Raw genomic sequence first — 18,200 nt, forward strand, 5'->3', positions numbered from 1 at the left:
AGCAGAGTGTTTGCTTTTTAGATCTGCCGGACCCCCGGATAGATGCAATACTATCGCGGGGCCCACAATGCACGACGAATGCCAAAAGCCCGGTTTTTTCACGGTTCCCATTCAGTAATAACAATCGTGCCGCAAATGGTCCGAGTATCCGGCGCGTTGTTTGCGTTTGTCTCGCCGAAACGACAAATGGAATTTGCAAATACGATATCGAAATAAAATATTAATAAAATTGGGGTGCAACACGAGGACTTCCCAGGAGGTCACCCATCCTAATACTACTCTCGCCCATGCACACTTAACTTCGGAGTTCTGATGGGATCCGGTGCATTAGTGCTGGTATGATCGCACCCGTTTAATTCATGCTCGCTTAGATCTTTATGCACTATCTTGCTCCCCTCCATTATTTGTTTTAGACTTGAAAAAACTGTGTATGCAGACTTCCTCCCTTGGTAACCGTGCACAAGCTCCTACGTGAGCAGAGTGTTTGCTTTTCAGATCTGCCGCACCCCCGGATAGATGCAATACTATCGCGGGGCCCACAATGCACGACGAATGCCAAAAGCCCGGTTTTTGCACGGTTCCCATTCAGTAATGACGATCGTGCCGCAAATGGTCCGATTATCCGGCGCGTTGTTTGAGTTTGTCTCGCCGAAACGACAAATGGAATTTGCAAATACGATATCGAAATAAAATATTAATAAAATTGGGGTGCAACACAAGGACTTCCCAGGAGGTCACCCATCCTAATACTACTCTCGCCCAAGCACACTTAACTTCGGAGTTCTGATGGGATCCGGTGCATTAGTGCTGGTATGATCGCACCTGTTTAATTCATGCTCGCTTAGATCTTTATGACCTATCTTGCTCCCTTCCATTAATTGTTTTAGATTTGAAAAGAATGTGTATGCAGCCTTCTTCCCTTGGTAACCGTGCACAAGCTCCTACGTGAGCGGAGTGTTTGCTTTTCAGATCTGCCGCACCTCCGGATAGATGTAATACTATCGTGGGGCCCACAATGCATGACGAATGACGAAAGCCCGGTTCTTGCATCGTGGCCATTCAGTAATGACGATCGTGCCGCAAATGGTCCGAGTATCCGACGCATTGTTTCCAGTATCTCCCCGAAACAACAAATGGAATTTCCAAATACAAATCAAAATAAAATATTAATAAAATTGGGGTGCAAGACGAGGACTTCCCAGGAGGTCACCCATCCTAGTACTACTCTCGCCCAAGCACGCTTAACTTCGGAGTTCTGATGGGATCCGGTGCATTAATGCTGGTATGATCGCACCCGTTTAATTCATGCTCGCTTAGATCTTTATGCACTATCTTGCTCCCCTCCATTAATTGTTTTAGACTTGAAAAAACTGTGTATGCAGCCTTCCTCCGTTGGTAACCGTGCACAAGCTCCTACGTGAGCAGAGTGTTTGCTTTTCAGATCTGCCGCACCCCCTGATAGATGCAATAATATCGCGGGGCCCACAATGCACGATGAATGCCAAAAGCCCGGTTTTTGCACGGTTCCCATTCAGTAATGACAATCGTGCCGCAAATGGTCCGAGTATCCGGCACGTTGTTTGCGTTTGTCTCGCCGAAACGACAAATGGAATTTGCAAATACGATATCGAAATAAAATATTAATAAAATTGGGGTGCAACACGAGGACTTCCCAGGAGGTCACCCATCCTAGTACTACTCTCGCCCAAGCACGTTTAACTTCGGAGTTCTGATGGGATCCTGTACATTAGTGCTGGTATGATCGCACCCGTTTAATTCATGCTCGCTTAGATCTTTATGCACTATCTTGCTCCCCTCCATTAATTGTTTTAGATTTGAAAAAACTGTGTATGCAGCCTTCCTCCCTTGGTAACCGTGCACAAGCTCCTACGTGAGCAGAGTGTTTGCATTTCAGATCTGCCGCACCCCCGGATAGATGCAATACTATCGCGGGGCCCACAATGCATGACGAATGCCGAAAGCCCGGTTCTTGAATCGTTGCCATTCAGTAATGACGATCGTGCCGCAAATGGTCCGAGTATCCGACGCATTGTTTCTAGTTGTCTCCTAGAAACAACAAATGGAATTTGCAAATACAAATCAAAATAAAATATTAATAAAATTGGGGTGCAACACGAGGACTTCCCAGGAGGTCACCCATCCTAGTACTACTCTCGCCCAAGCATGCTTAACTTCGGAGTTCTGATGGGATCCGGTGCATTAGTGCTGGAATGATCGCACCCATTTAATTCATGCTCGCTTAGATCTTTATGCACTATCTTGCTCCCCTCCATTAATTGTTTTAGACTTGAAAAAACTGTGTATGCAGCCTTCCTCCCTTGGTAACCGTGCACAAGCTCTTACGTGAGCAGAGTGTTTGCTTTTTAGATCTGCCGCACCCCCGGATAGATGCAATACTATCGCGGGGCCCACAATGCACGACGAATGCCAAAAGCCCGGTTTTTTCACGGTTCCCATTCAGTAATGACAATCGTGCCGCAAATGGTCCGAGTATCCGGCGCGTTGTTTGCGTTTGTCTCGCCGAAACGACAAATGGAATTTGCAAATACGATATCGAAATAAAATATTAATAAAATTGGGGTGCAACACGAGGACTTCCCAGGAGGTCACACATCCTAGGACTACTCCCGCCCATGCACACTTAACTTCGGAGTTCTGATGGGATCCGGTGCATTAGTGCTGGTATTATCGCACCCGTTTAATTCATGCTCGCTTAGATGTTTATGCACTATCTTGCTCCCCTCCATTAATTGTTTTAGGCTTGAAAAAACTGTGTATGCAGCCTTCCTCCCTTGGTAACCGTGCACAAGCTCCTACGTGAGCAGAGTGTTTGCTTTTCAGATCTGCCGCACCCCCGGATAGATGCAATACTATCGCGGGGCCCACAATGCACGACGAATGCCAAAAGCCCGGTTTTTGCACGGTTCCCATTCAGTAATGACGATCGTGCCGCAAATGGTCCGAGTATCCGGCGCGTTGTTTGAGTTTGTCTCGCCGACACGACAAATGGAATTTGCAAATACGATATCGAAATAAAATATTAATAAAATTGGGGTGAAACACAAGGACTTCCCAGGAGGTCACCCATCCTAATACAACTCTCGCCCAAGCATACTTAACTTCGAAGTTCTGATGGGATCCGGTGCATTAGTGCTGGTATGATCGCACCCGTTTAATTCATGCTCGCTTAGATCTTTATGCACTATCTTGCTCCCCTCCATTAATTGTTTTAGACTTGAAAAAACTGTGTATGCAGCCTTCCTCCCTTGGTAACCGTGCACAAGCTCTTACGTGAGCAGAGTGTTTGCTTTTTAGATCTGCCGCACCCCCGGATAGATGCAATACTATCGCGGGGCCCACAATGCACGACGAATGCCAAAAGCCCGGTTTTTTCACGGTTCCCATTCAGTAATGACAATCGTGCCGCAAATGGTCCGAGTATCCGGCGCGTTGTTTGCGTTTGTCTCGCCGAAACGACAAATGGAATTTGCAAATACGATATCGAAATAAAATATTAATAAAATTGGGGTGCAACACGAGGACTTCCCAGGAGGTCACCCATCCTAATACTACTCTCGCCCATGCACACTTAATTTCGGAGTTCTGATGGGATCCGGTGCATTAGTGCTGGTATGATCGCACCCGTTTAATTCATGCTCGCTTAGATCTTTATGCACTATCTTGCTCCCCTCCATTATTTGTTTTAGACTTGAAAAAACTGTGTATGCAGACTTCCTCCCCTGGTAACCGTGCACAAGCTCCTACGTGAGCAGAGTGTTTGCTTTTCAGATCTGCCGCACCCCCGGATAGATGCAATACTATCGCGAGGCCCACAATGCACGACGAATGCCAAAAGCCCGGTTTTTGCACGGTTCCCATTCAGTAATGACGATCGTGCCGCAAATGGTCCGAGTATCCGGCGCGTTGTTTGAGTTTGTGTCGCCGAAACGACAAATGGAATTTGCAAATACGATATCGAAATAAAATATTAATAAAATTGGGGTGCAACACAAGGACTTCCCAGGAGGTCACCCATCCTAATACTACTCTCGCCCATGCACACTTAATTTCGGAGTTCTGATGGGATCCGGTGCATTAGTGCTGGTATGATCGCACCCGTTTAATTCATGCTCGCTTAGATCTTTATGCACTATCTTGCTCCCCTCCATTAATTGTTTTAGACTTGAAAAAACTGTGTATGCAGCCTTCCTCCCTTGGTAACCGTGCACAAGCTCCTACGTGAGCAGAGTGTTTGCTTTTCAGATCTGCCGCACCCCCTGATAGATGCAATAATATCGCGGGGCCCACAATGCACGACGAATGCCGAAAGCCCGGTTCTTGCATCGTTGCCATTCAGTAATGACGATCGTGCCGCAAATGGTCCGAGTATCCGACGCATTGTTTCCAGTTGTCTCCCAGAAACAACAAATGGAATTTGCAAATACAAATCAAAATAAAATATTAATAAAATTGGGGTGCAACACGAGGACTTCCCAGGAGGTCACCCTTCCTATTACTACTCTCGCCCAAGCACGCTTAACTTCGGAGTTCTGATGAGATCCGGTGCATTAGTGCTGGTATGATCGCACCCGTTTAATTCATGCTCGCTTAGATCTTTGTGCCCTATCTTGCTCCCCTCCATTAATTGTTTTAGACTTGAAAAAACTGTGTATGCAGCATTCCTCCCTTGGTAACCGTGCACAAGCTCCTACGTGAGCAGAGTGTTTGCTTTTCAGATCTGTCGCACCCCCGGATAGATGCAATACTATCGCGGGGCCCACAATGCACGACGAATGCCAAAAGCCCGGTTTTTGCACGGTTCTCATTCAGTAATGACGATTGTGCCGCAAATGGTCCGAGTATCCGGCGCGTTGTTTGCGTTTGTCTCGCCGAAACGACAAATGGAATTTGCAAATACGATATCGAAATAAAATATTAATAAAATTGGGGTGCAACACGAGGACTTCACAGGAGGTCACCCATCCTAGTACTACGCTCGCCCAAGCACACTTAACTTCGGAGTTCTGATGGGATCCGGTGCATTAGTGCTGGTATGATCGCACCCGTTTAATTCATGCTCGCTTAGATCTTTATGCACTATCTTGCTCCCCTCCATTAATTGTTTTAGACTTGAAAAAACTGTGTATGCAGCCTTCCTCCCTTGGTAACCGTGCACAAGCTCCTACGTGAGCAGAGTGTTTGCATTTCAGATCTGCCGCACCCCCGGATAGATGCAACACTATCGCGGGGCCCACAATGCATGACGAATGCCGAAAGCCCGGTTCTTGCATCGTTGCCATTCAGTAATGACGATCATGCCGCAAATGGTCCGAGTATCCGACGCATTGTTTCCAGTTGTCTCCTAGAAACATCAAATGGAATTTGCAAATACAAATCAAAATAAAATATTAATAAAATTGGGGTGCAACACGAGGACTTCCCAGGAGGTCACCCATCCTAGTACTACTCTCGCCCAAGCACGCTTAACTTCGGAGTTCTGATGGGATCCGGTGCATTAGTGCTGGAATGATCGCACCCGTTTAATTCATGCTCGCTTAGATCTTTATGCACTATCTTGCTCCCCTCCATTAATTGTTTTAGACTTGAAAAAATTGTGTATGCAGCCTTCCTCCCTTGGTAACCGTGCACAAGCTCTTACGTGAGCAGAGTGTTTGCTTTTTAGATCTGCCGCACCCCCGGATAGATGCAATACTATCGCGGGGCCCACAATGCACGACGAATGCCAAAAGCCCGGTTTTTTCACGGTTCCCATTCAGTAATGACAATCGTGCCGCAAATGGTCCGAGTATCCGGCGCGTTGTTTGCGTTTGTCTCGCCGAAACGACAAATGGAATTTGCAAATACGATATCGAAATAAAATATTAATAATATTGGGGTGCAACACGAGGACTTCCCAGGAGGTCACCCATCCTAGGACTACTCCCGCCCATGCACACTTAACTTCGGAGTTTTGATGGGATGCGGTGCATTAGTGCTGGTATTATAGCACCCGTTTAATTCATGCTCGCTTAGATCTTTATGCACTATCTTGCTCCCCTCCATTAATTGTTTTAGACTTGAAAAAACTGTGTATGCAGCCTTCCTCCCTTGGTAACCGTGCACAAGCTCCTACGTGAGCAGAGTGTTTGCTTTTCAGATCTGCCGCACCCCCGGATAGATGCAATACTATCGCGGGGCCCACAATGCACGACGAATGCCAAAAGCCCGGTTTTTGCACGGTTCCCATTCAGTAATGATGATCGTGCCGCAAATGGTCCGAGTATCCGGCGCGTTGTTTGAGTTTGTCTCGCCGACACGACAAATGGAATTTGCAAATACGATATCGAAATAAAATATTAATAAAATTGGGGTCAAACACAAGGACTTCCCAGGAGGTCACCCATCCTAATACAACTCTCGCCCAAGCACACTTAACTTCGAAGTTCTGATGGGATCCGGTGCATTTGTGCTGGTATGATCGCACCCGTTTAATTCATGCTCGCTTAGATCTTTATGAACTATCTTGCTCCCTTCCATTAATTGTTTTAGATTTGAAAAAAATGTGTATGCAGCCTTCCTCCCTTGGTAACCGTGCACAAGCTCCTACGTGAGCGGAGTGTTTGCTTTTCAGATCTGCCGCACCTCCGGATAGATGCAATACTATCGCGGGGCCCACAATGCACGACGAATGCCGAAAGCCCGGTTCTTGCATCGTTGCCATTCAGTAATGACGATCGTGCCGCAAATGGTCCGAGTATCCGACGCATTGTTTCCAGTTGTCTCCCAGAAACAACAAATGGAATTTGCAAATACAAATCAAAATAAAATATTAATAAAATTGGGGTGCAACACGAGGACTTCCCAGGAGGTCACCCTTCCTAATACTACTCTCGCCCAAGCACGCTTAACTTCGGAGTTCTGATGAGATCCGGTGCATTAGTGCTGGTATGATCGCACCCGTTTAATTCATGCTCGCTTAGATCTTTGTGCACTATCTTGCTCCCCTCCATTAATTGTTTTAGACTTGCAAAAACTGTGTATGCAGCCTTCCTCCCTTGGTAACCGTGCACAAGCTCCTACGTGAGCAGAGTGTTTGCTTTTCAGATCTGCCGCACCCCCGGATAGATGCAATACTATCGCGGGGCCCACAATGCACGCCGAATGCCAAAAGCCCGATTTTTGCACGGTTCCCATTCAGTAATGACGATCGTGCCGCAAATGGTCCGAGTATCCGGCGCGTTGTTTGAGTTTGTCTCGCCGACACGACAAATGGAATTTGCAAATACGATATCGAAATAAAATATTAATAAAATTGGGGTGAAACACAAGGACTTCCCAGGAGGTCACCCATCCTAATACTACTCTCGCCCAAGCACACTTAACTTCGGAGTTCCGATGGGATCCGGTGCATTTGTGCTGGTATGATCGCACCCATTTAATTCATGCTCGCTTAGATCTTTATGAACTATCTTGCTCCCTTCCATTAATTGTTTTAGATTTGAAAAAAATGTGTATGCAGCCTTCCTCCCTTGGTAACCGTGCACAAGCTCCTACGTGAGCGGAGTGTTTGCTTTTCAGATCTGCCGCACCTCCGGATAGATGCAATACTATCGCGGGGCCCACAATGCACGACGAATGCCGAAAGCCCGGTTCTTGCATCGTTGCCATTCAGTAATGACGATCGTGCCGCAAATGGTCCGAGTATCCGACGCATTGTTTCCAGTTGTCTCCCAGAAACAACAAATGGAATTTGCAAATACAAATCAAAATAAAATATTAATAAAATTGGGGTGCAACACGAGGACTTCCCAGGAGGTCACCCTTCCTAGTACTACTCTCGCCCAAGCACGCTTAACTTCGGAGTTCTGATGAGATCCGGTGCATTAGTGCTGGTATGATCGCACCCGTTTAATTCATGCTCGCTTAGATCTTTGTGCCCAATCTTGCTCCCCTCCAATAATTGTTTTAGACTTGAAAAAACTGTGTATGCAGCATTCCTCCCTTGGTAACCGTGCACAAGCTCCTACGTGAGCAGAGTGTTTGCTTTTCAGATCTGTCGCACCCCCGGATAGATGCAATACTATCGCGGGGCCCACAATGCACGACGAATGCCAAAAGCCCGGTTTTTGCACGGTTCTCATTCAGTAATGACGATTGTGCCGCAAATGGTCCGAGTATCCGGCGCGTTGTTTGCGTTTGTCTCGCCGAAACGACGAATGGAATTTGCAAATACGATATCGAAATAAAATATTAATAAAATTGGGGTGCAACACGAGGACTTCACAGGAGGTCACCCATCCTAGTACTACGCTCGCCCAAGCACACTTAACTTCGGAGTTCTGATGGGATCCGGTGCATTAGTGCTGGTATGATCGCACCCGTTTAATTCATGCTCGCTTAGATCTTTATGCACTATCTTGCTCCCTTCCATTAATTGTTTTAGATTTGAAAAAAATGTAGATGCAGCCTTCTTCCCTTGGTAGCCGTGCACAAGCTCCTACGTGAGCGGAGTGTTTGCTTTTCAGATCTGCCGCACCTCCGGATAGATGCAATACTATCGCGGGGCCCACAATGCATGACGAATGCCGAAAGCCCGGTTCTTGCATCGTGGCCATTCAGTAATGACGATCGTGCCGCAAATGGTCCGAGTATCCGACGCATTGTTTCCAGTATCTCCCAGAAACAACAAATGGAATTTGCAAATACAAATCAAAATAAAATATTAATAAAATTGGGGTGCAACACGAGGACTTCCGAGGAGGTCACCCATCCTAGTACTACTCTCGCCCAAGCACGCTTAACTTCGGAGTTCTGATGGGATCCGGTGCATTTGTGCTGGTATGATCGCACCCGTTTAATTCATGCTCGCTTAGATCTTTATGCACTATCTTGCTCCCCTCCATTATTTGTTTTAGACTTGAAAAAACTGTGTATGCAGCCTTCCTCCCTTGGTAACCGTGCACAAGCTCCTACGTGAGCAGAGTGCTTGCTTTTCAGATCTGCCGCACCCCCTGATAGATGCAATACTATCGCGGGGCCCACAATGCACGACGAATGCCAAAAGCCCGGTTTTTGCACGGTTCCCATTCAGTAATGACAATCGTGCCGCAAATGCTCCGAGTATCCGGCACGTTGTTTGCGTTTGTCTCGCCGAAACGACAAATGGAATTTGCAAATACGATATCAAAATAAAATATTAATAAAATTGGGGTGCAACACGAGGACTTCCCAGGAGGTCACCCATCCTAGTACCAATCTCGCCCAAGCACGCTTAACTTCGGAGTTCTGATGGGATCCTGTGCATTAGTGCTAGTATGATCGCACCCGTTTAATTCATGCTCGCTTAGATCTTTATGCACTATCTTGCTCCCCTCCATTAATTGTTTTAGATTTGAAAAAACTGTGTATGCAGCCTTCCTCCCTTGGTAACCGTGCACAAGCTCGTACGTGAGCAGAGTGTTTGCATTTCAGATCTGCCGCACCCCCGGATAGATACAATAATATCGCGGGGCCCACAATGCACGACGAATGCCAAACGCCCGGTTTTTGCACGGTTCCCATTCAGTAATGACAATCGTGCCGCAAATGGTACGAGTATCCGGCACGTTGTTTGCGTTTGTCTCGCCGAAACGATAAATGGAATTTGCAAATACGATATCGAAATAAAATATTAATAAAATTGGGGTGCAACACAAGGACTTCCCAGGAGGTCACCCATCCTAATACTACCCTCGCCCAAGCACACTTAACTTCGAAGTTCTGATGGGATCCGGTGCATTAGTGCTGGTATGATCGCACCCGTTTAATTCATGCTCGCTTAGATCATTATGCACTATCTTGCTCCCCTCCATTAATTGTTTTAGACTTGAAAAAACTGTGTATGCAGCCTTCCTCCCTTGGTAACCGTGCACAAACTCTTACGTGAGCAGAGTGTTTGCTTTTCAGATCTGCCGCACCCCCGGATAGATGCAATACTATCGCGGGGCCCACAATGCACGACGAATGCCAAAAGCCCGGTTTTTTCACGGTTCCCATTCAGTAATGACAATCGTGCCGCAAATGGTCCGAGTATCCGGCGCGTTGTTTGCGTTTGTCTCACCGAAACGACAAATGGAATTTGCAAATACGATATCGAAATAAAATATTAATAAAATTGGGGTGCAACACAAGGACTTCCCAGGAGGTCACCCATCCTAATACTACTCTCGCCCAAGCACACTTAACTTCGGAGTTCTGATGGGATCCGGTGCATTAGTGCTGGTATGATCGCAACCGTTTAATTCATGCTCGCTTAGATCTTTATGAACTATCTTGCTCCCTTCCATTAATTGTTTTAGATTTGAAAAAAATGTGTATGCAGCCTTCTTCCCTTGGTAACCGTGCACAAGTTCCTACGTGAGCGGAGTGTTTGCTTTTCAGATCTGCCGCACCTCCGGATAGATGCAATACTATCGCGGGGCCCACAATGCATGACGAATGCCGAAAGCCCGGTTCTTGCATCGTGGCCATTCAGTAATGACGATTGTGCCGCAAATAGTCCGAGTATCCGACGCATTGTTTCCAGTATCTCCCAGAAACAACAAATGGAATTTGCAAATACAAATCAAAATAAAATATTAATAAAATTGGGGTGCAACACGAGGAATTCCCAGGAGGTCACCCATCCTAGTACTACTCTCGCCCAAGCACGCTTAACTTTGGAGTTCTGTTGGGATCCGGTGCATTAGTGCTGGTATGATCGCACCCGTTTTATTCATGCTCGCTTAGATCTTTATGTACTATCTTGCTCCCCTCCATTAATTGTTTTAGACTTGAAAAAACTGTGTATGTAGCCTTCCTCCCTTGGTAACCGTGCACAAGCTCCTACGTGAGTAGAGTGTTTGCTTTTCAGATCTGCCGCACCCCCTGATAGATGCAATACTATCGCGGGGCCCACAATGCACGACGAATGCCAAAAGCCCGGTTTTTGCACGGTTCCCATTCAGTAATGACAATCGTGCCGCAAATGGTCCGAGTATCCAGCACGTTGTTTGCGATTGTCTCGCCGAAACGACAAATGGAATTTGCAAATACGATATCAAAATAAAATATTAATAAAATTGAGGTGCAACACGAGGACTTCCCAGGAGGTCACCCATCCTAGTACTACTCTCGCCCAAGCACGCTTAACTTCGGAGTTCTGATGGGATCCTGTGCATTAGTGCTGGTATGATCGCACCCGTTTAATTCATGCTCGCTTAGATCTTTATGCACTATCTTGCTCCCCTCCATTAATTGTTTTAGATTTGAAAAAACTGTGTATGCAGCCTTCCTCCCTTGGTAACCGTGCACAAGCTCGTACGTGAGCAGAGTGTTTGCATTTCAGATCTGCCGCACCCCCGGATAGATGCAATACTATCGCGGGGCCCACAATGCACGACGAATGCCAAAAGCCCGGTTTTTGCACGGTTCCCATTCAGTAATGACAATCGTGCCGCAAATGGTCCGAGTATCCGGCACGTTGTTTGCGTTTGTCTCACCGAAACGACAAATGGAATTTGCAAATACGATATCGAAATAAAATATTAATAAAATTGTGGTGCAACACGAGGACTTCCCCGGAGGTCACCCATCCTAGTACTACTCTCACCCAAGCACACTTAACTTCGGAGTTCTGATGAGATCCGGTGCATTTGTGCTGGTATGATCGCACCCGTTTAATTCATGCTCGCTTAGATCTTTATGAACTATCTTGCTCCCTTCCATTAATTGTTTTAGATTTGAAAAAAATGTGTATGCAGCCTTCCTCCCTTGGTAATCGTGCACAAGGTCCTACGTGAGCGGAGTGTTTGCTTTTCAGATCTGCCGCACCTCCGGATAGATGCAATACTATCGCGGGGCCCACAATGCATGACGAATGCCGAAAGCCCGGTTTTTGCATCGTTGCCATTCAGTAATGACGATCGTGCCGCAAATGGTCCGGGTATCCGACGCATTGTTTCCAGTTGTCTCCCAGAAACAACAAATGGAATTTGCAAATACAAATCAAAATAAAATATTAATAAAATTGGGGTGCAACACGAGGACTTCCCAAGAGGTCACCCATCCTAGTACTACTCTCGCCCAAGCACGCTTAACTTCGATGTTCTGATGGGATCCGGTGCATTAGTGCTGGTATGATCGCACCCGTTTAATTCATGCTCGCTTAGATCATTATGCACTATCTTGCTCCCCTCCATTAATTGTTTTAGACTTGAAAAAACTGTGTATGCAGCCTTCCTCCCTTGGTAACCGTGCACAAACTCTTACGTGAGCAGAGCGTTTGCTTTTCAGATCTGCCGCACCCCCTGATAGATGTAATACTATCGCGGGGCCCACAATGCACGACGAATGCCAAAAGCCCGGTTTTTGCACGGTTCCCATTCAGTAATGACAATCGTGCCGCAAATGGTCCGAGTATCCGGCACGTTGTTTGCGTTTGTCTCGCCGAAACGACAAATGGAATTTGCAAATACGATATCGAAATAAAATATTAATAAAATTGGGGTGCAACACGAGGACTTCCCAGGAGGTCACCCATCGTAGTACTACTCTCGCCCAAGCACACTTAACTTCGGAGTTCTGATGGGATCCAGTGCATTTGTGCTGGTATGATCGCACCCGTTTAATTCATGCACGCTTAGATCTTTATGAACTATCTTGCTCCCTTCAATTAATTGTTTTAGATTGGAAAAAAATGTGTATGCAGCCTTCCTCCCTTGGTAACCGTGCACAAGCTCCTACGTGAGCGGAGTGTTTGCTTTTCAGATCTGCCGCACCTCCGGATAGATGCAATACTATCGCGGGGCCCACAATGCATGACGAATGCCGAAAGCCCGGTTTTTGCATCGTTGCCATTCAGTAATGACGATCGTGCCGCAAATGGTCCGAGTATCCGACGCATTGTTTCCAGTTGTCTCCCAGAAACAACAAATGGAATTTGCAAATACAAATCAAAATAAAATATTAATAAAATTGGGGTGCAACACGAGGACTTCCCAAGAGGTCACCCTTCCTATTACTACTCTCGCCCAAGCACGCTTAACTTCGAAGTTCTGATGGGATCCGGTGCATTAGTGCTGGTATGATCGCACCCGTTTAATTCATGCTCGCTTAGATCATTATGCACTATCTTGCTCCCCTCCATTAATTGTTTTAGACTTGAAAAAACTGTGTATGCAGCCTTCCTCCCTTGGTAACCGTGCACAAACTCTTACGTGAGCAGAGTGTTTGCTTTTCAGATCTGCCGCACCCCCGGATAGATGCAATACTATCGCGGGGCCCACAATGCACGACGAATGCCAAAAGCCCGGTTTTTGCACGGTTCCCATTCAGTAATGACAATCGTGCCGCAAATGGTCCGAGTATCCGGCGCGTTGTTTGCGTTTGTCTCGCCGAAACGACAAATGGAATTTGCAAATACGATATCGAAATAAAATATTAATAAAATTGGGGTGCAACACGAGGACTTCCCAGGAGGTCACCCATCCTAGTACTACTCTCGCCCATGCACACTTAACTTCGGAGTTCTGATGGGATCCGGTGCATTAGTGCTGGTATGATCGCACCCGTTTAATTCATGCTCGCTTAGATCTTTATGCACTATCTTGCTCCCCTCCATTAATTGTTTTAGACTTGAAAAAACTGTGTATGCAGCCTTCCCCCCTTTGTAACCGTGCACAAGCTCCTACGTGAGCAGAGTGTTTGCTTTTCAGATCTGCCGCACCCCCGGATAGATTTAATACTATCGCGGGGCCCACAATGCACGACGAATGCCAAAAGCCCGGTTTTTGCACGGTTCCCATTCAGTAATGACGATCGTGCCGCAAATGGTCCGAGTATCCGGCGCGTTGTTTGAGTTTGTCTCGCCGAAACGACAAATGGAATTTGCAAATACGATATCGAAATAAAATATTAATAAAATTGGGGTGCGACACAAGGACTTCCCAGGAGGTCACCCATCCTAATACTACTCTCGTCCAAGCACACTTAACTTCGGAGTTCTGATGGGATCCGGTGCATTAGTGTTGGTATGATCGCACCCGTTTAATTCATGCTCGCTTAGATCTTTATGAACTATCTTGCTCCCTTCCATTAATTGTTTTAGATTTGAAAAAAATGTGTATGCAGCCTTCTTCCCTTGGTAACCGTGCACAAGTTCCTACGTGAGCGGAGTGTTTGCTTTTCAGATCTGCCGCACCTCCGGATAGATGCAATACTATCGCGGGGCCCACAATGCATGACGAATGCCGAAAGCCCGGTTCTTGCATCGTGGCTATTCAGTAATGACGATCGTGCCGCAAATGGTCCGAGTATCCGGCGCATTGTTTCCAGTATCTCCCAGAAACAACAAATGGAATTTGCAAATACAAATCAAAATAAAATATTAATAAAATTGGGGTGCAATACGAGGAATTCCCAGGAGGTCACCCATCCTAGTACTACTCTCGCCCAAGCACGCTTAACTTCGGAGTTCTGATGGGATCCGGTGCATTAGTGCTGGTATGATAGCACCCGTTTAATTCATGCTCGCTTAGATCTTTATGCACTATCTTGCTCCCATCCTTTAATTGTTTTAGACTTGAAAAAACTGTGTATGCAGCCTTCCTCCCTTGGTAACCGTGCACAAGCTCCTACGTGAGCAGAGTGTTTGCTTTTCACATCTGTCGCACCCCCGGATAGATGCAATACTATCGCGGGGCCCACAATGCACGACGAATGCCAAAAGCCCGGTTTTTGCACGGTTCCCATTCAGTAATGACGATTGTGCCGCAAATGGTCCGAGTATCCGGCACGTTGTTTGCGTTTGTCTCACCGAAACGACAAATGGAATTTGCAAATACGATATCGAAATAAAATATTAATAAAATTGGGGTGCAACACGAGGACTTCCCAGGAGGTCACCCATCCTAGTACTACGCTCGCCCAAGCACACTTAACTTCGGAGTTCTGATGGGATCCGGTGCATTAGTGCTGGTATGATCGCACTCGTTTAATTCATGCTCGCTTAGATCTTTAGGCACTGTCTTGCTCCCCTCCATTAATTGTTTTAGATTTGAAAAAAATGTGTATGCAGCCTTCCTCCCTTGGTAACCGTGCACAAGCTCCTACGTGAGCGGAGTGTTTGCTTTTCAGATCTGCCGCACCTCCGGATAGATGCAATACTATCGCGGGGCCCACAATGCATGACGAATGCCGAAAGCCCGGTTCTTGCATCGTTGCCATTCAGTAATGACGATCGTGCCGCAAATGGTCCGAGTATCCGACGCATTGTTTCCAGTTGTCTCCCAGAAACAACAATTGGAATTTGCAAAGACAAATCAAAATAAAATGTTAATTAAATTGGGGTGCAACACGAGGACTTCCGAGGAGGTCACCCATCCTTGTACTACTCTCGCCCAAGCACGCTTAACTTCGGAGTTCTGATGGGATCCTGTGCATTAGTGATGGTATGATCGCACCCGTTTAATTCATGCTCGCTTAGATCTTTATGCACTATCTTGCTCCCCTCCATTAATTGTTTTAGATTTGAAAAAACTGTGTATGCATCCTTCCTCCCTTGGTAACCGTGCACAAGCTCGTACGTGAGCAGAGTGTTTGCATTTCAGATCTGCCGCACCCCCGGATAGATGCAATACTATCGCGGGGCCCACAATGCACGACGAATGCCAAAAGCCCGGTTTTTGCACGGTTCCCATTCAGTAATGACAATCGTGCCGCAAATGGTCCGAGTATCCGGCACGTTGTTTGCGTTTGTCTCACCGAAACGACAAATGGAATTTGCAAATACGATATCGAAATAAAATATTAATAAAATTGGGGTGCAACACGAGGACTTCCCCGGAGGTCACCCATCCTAGTACTACTCTCGCCCAAGCACACTTAACTTCGGAGTTCTGATGGGATCCAGTGCATTTGTGCTGGTATGATCGCACCCGTTTAATTCATGCTCGCTTAGATCTTTATGAACTATCTTGCTCCCTTCCATTAATTGTTTTAGATTTGAAAAAAATGTGTATGCAGCCTTCCTCCCTTGGTAACCGTGCACAAGCTCCTACGTGAGCGGAGTGTTTGCTTTTCAGATCTGCCGCACCTCCGGATAGATGCAATACTATCGCGGGGCCCACAATGCATGACGAATGCCGAAAGCCCGGTTCTTGCATCGTTGCCATTCAGTAATGACGATCATGCCGCAAATGGTCCGTGTATCCGACGCATTGTTTCCAGTTGTCTCCCAGAAACAACAAATGGAATTTGCAAATACAAATCAAAATAAAATATTAATAAAATTGGGGTGCAACATGAGGATTTCCCAGGAGGTCACCCATCCTAGTACTACTCTCGCCCTAGCACGCTTAACTTCGGAGTTCTGATGGGATCCGGTGCATTAGCGCTGGTATGATCGCACCCGTTTAATTCATGCTCGCTTAGATCTTTATGCACTATCTTGCTCCCCTCCATTAATTGTTTTAGACTTGAAAAAACTGTGTATGCAGCCTTCATCCCTTGGTAACCGTGCACAAGCTCTTACGTGAGCAGAGTGTTTGCTTTTCAGATCTGCCGCACCCCCGAATAGATGCAATACTATCACGGGGCCCACAATGCACGACGAATGCCAAAAGCCCGGTTTTTTCACGGTTCCCATTCAGTAATGACAATCGTGCCGCAAATGGTCCGAGTATCCGGCGCGTTGTTTGCGTTTGTCTCGCCGAAACGACAAATGGAATTTGCAAATACGATATCGAAATAAAATATTAATAAATTTGGGGTGCAACACGAGGACTTCCCAGGAGGTCACCCATCCTAGTACTACTCTCGCCCATGCAAACTTAACTTCGGAGTTCTGATGGGATCCGGTGCATTAGTGCTGGTATGATCGCACCCGTTTAATTCATGCTCGCTTAGATCTTTATGCAGTATCTTGCACCCCTCCATTAATTGTTTATGACTTGAAAAAACTGTGTATGCAGCCTTCCTCCCTTGGTAACCGTGCACAAGCTCCTACGTGAGCAGAGTGTTTGCTTTTCAGATCTGCCGCACCCCCGGATAGATGCAATACTAACGCGGGGCCCACAATGCACGACGAATGCCAAAAGCCCGGTTTTTGCACGGTTCCCATTCAGTAATGACGATCGTGCCGCAAATGGTCCGAGTATCCGGCGCGTTGTTTGAGTTTGTCTCGCCGAAACGACAAATGGAATTTGCAAATACGATATCGAAATAAAATATTAATAAAATTGGGGTGCAACACGAGGACTTCCCAGGAAGTCACCCATCCTAGTACTACTCTCGCCCAAGCACACTTAACTTCGGAGTTCTGATGGGATCCGGTGCATTAGTGCTGGTATGATCGCACCCGTTTAATTCATGCTCGCTTAGATCTTAATGAACTATCTTGCTCCCTTCCATTAATTGTTTTAGATTTGAAAAAAATGTGTATGCAGCCTTCCTCCCTTGGTAACCGTGCACAAGCTCCTACGTGAGCGGAGTGCTCGCTTTTCAGATCTGCCGCACCTTCGGATAGATGCAATACTATCGCGGGGCCCACAATGCATGACGAATGCCGAAAGCCCGGTTCTTGCATCGTTGCCATTCAGTAATGACGATCGTGCCGCAAATGGTCCGAGTATCCGACGCATTGTTTCCAATTGTCTCCCAGAAACAACAAATGGAATTTGCAAATACAAATCAAAATAAAATATTAATAAAATTGGGGTGCAACACGAGGACTTCCCAGGAGGTCACCCATCCTAATACTACTCTCGCCCAAGCACGCTTAACTTTGGAGTTCTGATGGGATCCAGTGCATTAGTGCTGGTATGATCGCACTCGTTTAATTCATTCTCGCTTAGATCTTTATGCACTATCTTGCTCCCCTCCATTAATTGTTTTAGACTTGAGAAAACTGTTTATGCAGCCTTCCTCCCTTGGTAACTGTGCACAAGCTCCTACGTGAGCAGAGTGTTTGCTTTTCAGATCTGCCGCACCCCCGGATAAATGCAATACTATCGCAGGGCCCACAATGCACGACGAATGCCAAAAGCCCGGTTCTTGCACGGTTCCCATTCAGTAATGACGATTGTGCCGCAAATGGTCCGAGTATCCGGCGCGTTGTTTGAGTTTGTCTCGCCGAAACGACAAATGGAATTTGCAAATACGAT

The 18,200-nt window shown here is 46.5% G+C and overlaps 33 non-coding genes and 5 pseudogenes across 33 annotated transcripts; all 38 read right to left on the bottom strand.

Moving 5' to 3' along the window:
* Positions 1–231: 231 nt before the first annotated feature.
* Positions 232–350, bottom strand: LOC148798944 (5S ribosomal RNA). Its single transcript, XR_016073110.1, has one exon. It is a non-coding gene; the product is annotated as a 5S ribosomal RNA (ribosomal RNA).
* A 355-nt stretch (positions 351–705) lies between these two features.
* On the bottom strand, positions 706–824 carry LOC148798945 (5S ribosomal RNA). Its single transcript, XR_016075526.1, has one exon. It is a non-coding gene; the product is annotated as a 5S ribosomal RNA (ribosomal RNA).
* Positions 825–1,177: 353 nt separating this feature from the next.
* Positions 1,178–1,296, bottom strand: LOC148798946 (5S ribosomal RNA). The gene has a single exon (XR_016072313.1). It is a non-coding gene; the product is annotated as a 5S ribosomal RNA (ribosomal RNA).
* A 355-nt stretch (positions 1,297–1,651) lies between these two features.
* On the bottom strand, positions 1,652–1,770 carry LOC148798947 (5S ribosomal RNA). The gene has a single exon (XR_016075140.1). It is a non-coding gene; the product is annotated as a 5S ribosomal RNA (ribosomal RNA).
* A 354-nt stretch (positions 1,771–2,124) lies between these two features.
* Positions 2,125–2,243, bottom strand: LOC148798948 (5S ribosomal RNA). Its single transcript, XR_016073523.1, has one exon. It is a non-coding gene; the product is annotated as a 5S ribosomal RNA (ribosomal RNA).
* Positions 2,244–2,598: 355 nt separating this feature from the next.
* LOC148798949 (5S ribosomal RNA) lies at positions 2,599–2,717 on the bottom strand (annotated as a pseudogene).
* A 355-nt stretch (positions 2,718–3,072) lies between these two features.
* LOC148798950 (5S ribosomal RNA) lies at positions 3,073–3,191 on the bottom strand (annotated as a pseudogene).
* Positions 3,192–3,546: 355 nt separating this feature from the next.
* LOC148798951 (5S ribosomal RNA) lies at positions 3,547–3,665 on the bottom strand. The gene has a single exon (XR_016068979.1). It is a non-coding gene; the product is annotated as a 5S ribosomal RNA (ribosomal RNA).
* Positions 3,666–4,020: 355 nt separating this feature from the next.
* On the bottom strand, positions 4,021–4,139 carry LOC148798952 (5S ribosomal RNA). Its single transcript, XR_016069846.1, has one exon. It is a non-coding gene; the product is annotated as a 5S ribosomal RNA (ribosomal RNA).
* A 354-nt stretch (positions 4,140–4,493) lies between these two features.
* On the bottom strand, positions 4,494–4,612 carry LOC148798953 (5S ribosomal RNA). The gene has a single exon (XR_016075420.1). It is a non-coding gene; the product is annotated as a 5S ribosomal RNA (ribosomal RNA).
* Positions 4,613–4,967: 355 nt separating this feature from the next.
* Positions 4,968–5,086, bottom strand: LOC148798954 (5S ribosomal RNA). The gene has a single exon (XR_016073278.1). It is a non-coding gene; the product is annotated as a 5S ribosomal RNA (ribosomal RNA).
* Positions 5,087–5,440: 354 nt separating this feature from the next.
* Positions 5,441–5,559, bottom strand: LOC148798955 (5S ribosomal RNA). Its single transcript, XR_016071504.1, has one exon. It is a non-coding gene; the product is annotated as a 5S ribosomal RNA (ribosomal RNA).
* A 355-nt stretch (positions 5,560–5,914) lies between these two features.
* LOC148798956 (5S ribosomal RNA) lies at positions 5,915–6,033 on the bottom strand (annotated as a pseudogene).
* A 355-nt stretch (positions 6,034–6,388) lies between these two features.
* Positions 6,389–6,507, bottom strand: LOC148798957 (5S ribosomal RNA; annotated as a pseudogene).
* Positions 6,508–6,861: 354 nt separating this feature from the next.
* Positions 6,862–6,980, bottom strand: LOC148798958 (5S ribosomal RNA). Its single transcript, XR_016074516.1, has one exon. It is a non-coding gene; the product is annotated as a 5S ribosomal RNA (ribosomal RNA).
* A 355-nt stretch (positions 6,981–7,335) lies between these two features.
* Positions 7,336–7,454, bottom strand: LOC148798959 (5S ribosomal RNA). The gene has a single exon (XR_016069365.1). It is a non-coding gene; the product is annotated as a 5S ribosomal RNA (ribosomal RNA).
* Positions 7,455–7,808: 354 nt separating this feature from the next.
* On the bottom strand, positions 7,809–7,927 carry LOC148798960 (5S ribosomal RNA). The gene has a single exon (XR_016072514.1). It is a non-coding gene; the product is annotated as a 5S ribosomal RNA (ribosomal RNA).
* A 355-nt stretch (positions 7,928–8,282) lies between these two features.
* Positions 8,283–8,401, bottom strand: LOC148798961 (5S ribosomal RNA). Its single transcript, XR_016073280.1, has one exon. It is a non-coding gene; the product is annotated as a 5S ribosomal RNA (ribosomal RNA).
* Positions 8,402–8,754: 353 nt separating this feature from the next.
* Positions 8,755–8,873, bottom strand: LOC148798962 (5S ribosomal RNA). The gene has a single exon (XR_016072886.1). It is a non-coding gene; the product is annotated as a 5S ribosomal RNA (ribosomal RNA).
* A 355-nt stretch (positions 8,874–9,228) lies between these two features.
* LOC148798963 (5S ribosomal RNA) lies at positions 9,229–9,347 on the bottom strand. Its single transcript, XR_016069356.1, has one exon. It is a non-coding gene; the product is annotated as a 5S ribosomal RNA (ribosomal RNA).
* Positions 9,348–9,702: 355 nt separating this feature from the next.
* On the bottom strand, positions 9,703–9,821 carry LOC148798964 (5S ribosomal RNA). Its single transcript, XR_016074896.1, has one exon. It is a non-coding gene; the product is annotated as a 5S ribosomal RNA (ribosomal RNA).
* Positions 9,822–10,176: 355 nt separating this feature from the next.
* Positions 10,177–10,295, bottom strand: LOC148798965 (5S ribosomal RNA). Its single transcript, XR_016075522.1, has one exon. It is a non-coding gene; the product is annotated as a 5S ribosomal RNA (ribosomal RNA).
* Positions 10,296–10,648: 353 nt separating this feature from the next.
* LOC148798966 (5S ribosomal RNA) lies at positions 10,649–10,767 on the bottom strand. The gene has a single exon (XR_016075013.1). It is a non-coding gene; the product is annotated as a 5S ribosomal RNA (ribosomal RNA).
* Positions 10,768–11,122: 355 nt separating this feature from the next.
* On the bottom strand, positions 11,123–11,241 carry LOC148798967 (5S ribosomal RNA). The gene has a single exon (XR_016073737.1). It is a non-coding gene; the product is annotated as a 5S ribosomal RNA (ribosomal RNA).
* A 355-nt stretch (positions 11,242–11,596) lies between these two features.
* On the bottom strand, positions 11,597–11,715 carry LOC148798968 (5S ribosomal RNA). The gene has a single exon (XR_016068872.1). It is a non-coding gene; the product is annotated as a 5S ribosomal RNA (ribosomal RNA).
* A 354-nt stretch (positions 11,716–12,069) lies between these two features.
* On the bottom strand, positions 12,070–12,188 carry LOC148798969 (5S ribosomal RNA). Its single transcript, XR_016075481.1, has one exon. It is a non-coding gene; the product is annotated as a 5S ribosomal RNA (ribosomal RNA).
* Positions 12,189–12,543: 355 nt separating this feature from the next.
* LOC148798970 (5S ribosomal RNA) lies at positions 12,544–12,662 on the bottom strand. Its single transcript, XR_016071333.1, has one exon. It is a non-coding gene; the product is annotated as a 5S ribosomal RNA (ribosomal RNA).
* A 354-nt stretch (positions 12,663–13,016) lies between these two features.
* On the bottom strand, positions 13,017–13,135 carry LOC148798971 (5S ribosomal RNA). The gene has a single exon (XR_016069361.1). It is a non-coding gene; the product is annotated as a 5S ribosomal RNA (ribosomal RNA).
* Positions 13,136–13,490: 355 nt separating this feature from the next.
* LOC148798972 (5S ribosomal RNA) lies at positions 13,491–13,609 on the bottom strand. The gene has a single exon (XR_016071578.1). It is a non-coding gene; the product is annotated as a 5S ribosomal RNA (ribosomal RNA).
* A 355-nt stretch (positions 13,610–13,964) lies between these two features.
* Positions 13,965–14,083, bottom strand: LOC148798973 (5S ribosomal RNA). Its single transcript, XR_016069487.1, has one exon. It is a non-coding gene; the product is annotated as a 5S ribosomal RNA (ribosomal RNA).
* A 353-nt stretch (positions 14,084–14,436) lies between these two features.
* Positions 14,437–14,555, bottom strand: LOC148798974 (5S ribosomal RNA). The gene has a single exon (XR_016071883.1). It is a non-coding gene; the product is annotated as a 5S ribosomal RNA (ribosomal RNA).
* Positions 14,556–14,910: 355 nt separating this feature from the next.
* Positions 14,911–15,029, bottom strand: LOC148798975 (5S ribosomal RNA). The gene has a single exon (XR_016073719.1). It is a non-coding gene; the product is annotated as a 5S ribosomal RNA (ribosomal RNA).
* A 354-nt stretch (positions 15,030–15,383) lies between these two features.
* LOC148798976 (5S ribosomal RNA) lies at positions 15,384–15,502 on the bottom strand (annotated as a pseudogene).
* A 355-nt stretch (positions 15,503–15,857) lies between these two features.
* Positions 15,858–15,976, bottom strand: LOC148798977 (5S ribosomal RNA). Its single transcript, XR_016072548.1, has one exon. It is a non-coding gene; the product is annotated as a 5S ribosomal RNA (ribosomal RNA).
* Positions 15,977–16,330: 354 nt separating this feature from the next.
* Positions 16,331–16,449, bottom strand: LOC148798978 (5S ribosomal RNA). Its single transcript, XR_016073444.1, has one exon. It is a non-coding gene; the product is annotated as a 5S ribosomal RNA (ribosomal RNA).
* A 355-nt stretch (positions 16,450–16,804) lies between these two features.
* On the bottom strand, positions 16,805–16,923 carry LOC148798979 (5S ribosomal RNA). Its single transcript, XR_016074400.1, has one exon. It is a non-coding gene; the product is annotated as a 5S ribosomal RNA (ribosomal RNA).
* A 355-nt stretch (positions 16,924–17,278) lies between these two features.
* On the bottom strand, positions 17,279–17,397 carry LOC148798980 (5S ribosomal RNA). Its single transcript, XR_016072542.1, has one exon. It is a non-coding gene; the product is annotated as a 5S ribosomal RNA (ribosomal RNA).
* A 354-nt stretch (positions 17,398–17,751) lies between these two features.
* Positions 17,752–17,870, bottom strand: LOC148798981 (5S ribosomal RNA). The gene has a single exon (XR_016074488.1). It is a non-coding gene; the product is annotated as a 5S ribosomal RNA (ribosomal RNA).
* Between the last annotated feature and the right edge of the window lie 330 nt (positions 17,871–18,200).

This window comes from Nelumbo nucifera, chromosome 4 (genome assembly GCF_055504915.1).
Source record: "Nelumbo nucifera cultivar China Antique chromosome 4, China Antique-T2T, whole genome shotgun sequence".
Lineage (NCBI taxonomy): Eukaryota > Viridiplantae > Streptophyta > Magnoliopsida > Proteales > Nelumbonaceae > Nelumbo > Nelumbo nucifera.